Genomic DNA, 325 nt, shown 5'->3' with positions numbered 1-325 from the left:
ACCACCGAGACCACCTCACACAGTACCCCCAGCTTCACCTCTTCAATAGCCACCACCAAGACCAACTTACACAGTACTCCTAGTTTCACCTCCTCAATTTTCACAGCAGAAACCACGTTACATACTACTTCCAGCCTCATCTCTTCAATCCCCACCATGAAGACAACATCAGACAGTACTCCCAGTTTCACCTCTTCAAAACCCACCACAGAGACCAGCCCACACGCTACTCCCAGCATCACCTCTCCACTCCTAACCACCGAGACAACCTTACACATGACTTCTAGCTTCACCTCTCCAATCCCCACCACAGAGACCACCTCAC

The 325-nt window shown here is 50.8% G+C and overlaps 1 protein-coding gene and 1 long non-coding RNA gene across 19 annotated transcripts in view; one reads left to right on the top strand and one right to left on the bottom strand.

The window, feature by feature from the left end:
- The window catches only part of MUC3A (mucin 3A, cell surface associated), a 14992-nt gene that overhangs the window by 4468 nt on the left and 10199 nt on the right, over positions 1-325 (top strand). The window lies entirely within an intron of this gene.
- Positions 1-325, bottom strand: part of LOC116534608 — a 3623-nt gene that overhangs the window by 737 nt on the left and 2561 nt on the right. For 2 of the 18 annotated variants that reach the window (XR_004261800.1, XR_004261798.1), the window contains exon 6: positions 15-65. The exons of the other annotated variants lie outside the window; for them this stretch is intronic. This is a non-coding gene — a long non-coding RNA (uncharacterized LOC116534608). The remainder of the gene's footprint in view (positions 1-14; positions 66-325) is intronic. 18 annotated transcript variants of the gene reach the window in all.

Source organism: Sapajus apella, unplaced genomic scaffold (genome assembly GCF_009761245.1).
Source record: "Sapajus apella isolate SASKATOON/1434 unplaced genomic scaffold, GSC_monkey_1.0 scaffold88, whole genome shotgun sequence".
Taxonomy (NCBI): domain Eukaryota; kingdom Metazoa; phylum Chordata; class Mammalia; order Primates; family Cebidae; genus Sapajus; species Sapajus apella.
This window is presented reverse-complemented; position numbering and strand designations above follow the sequence as displayed.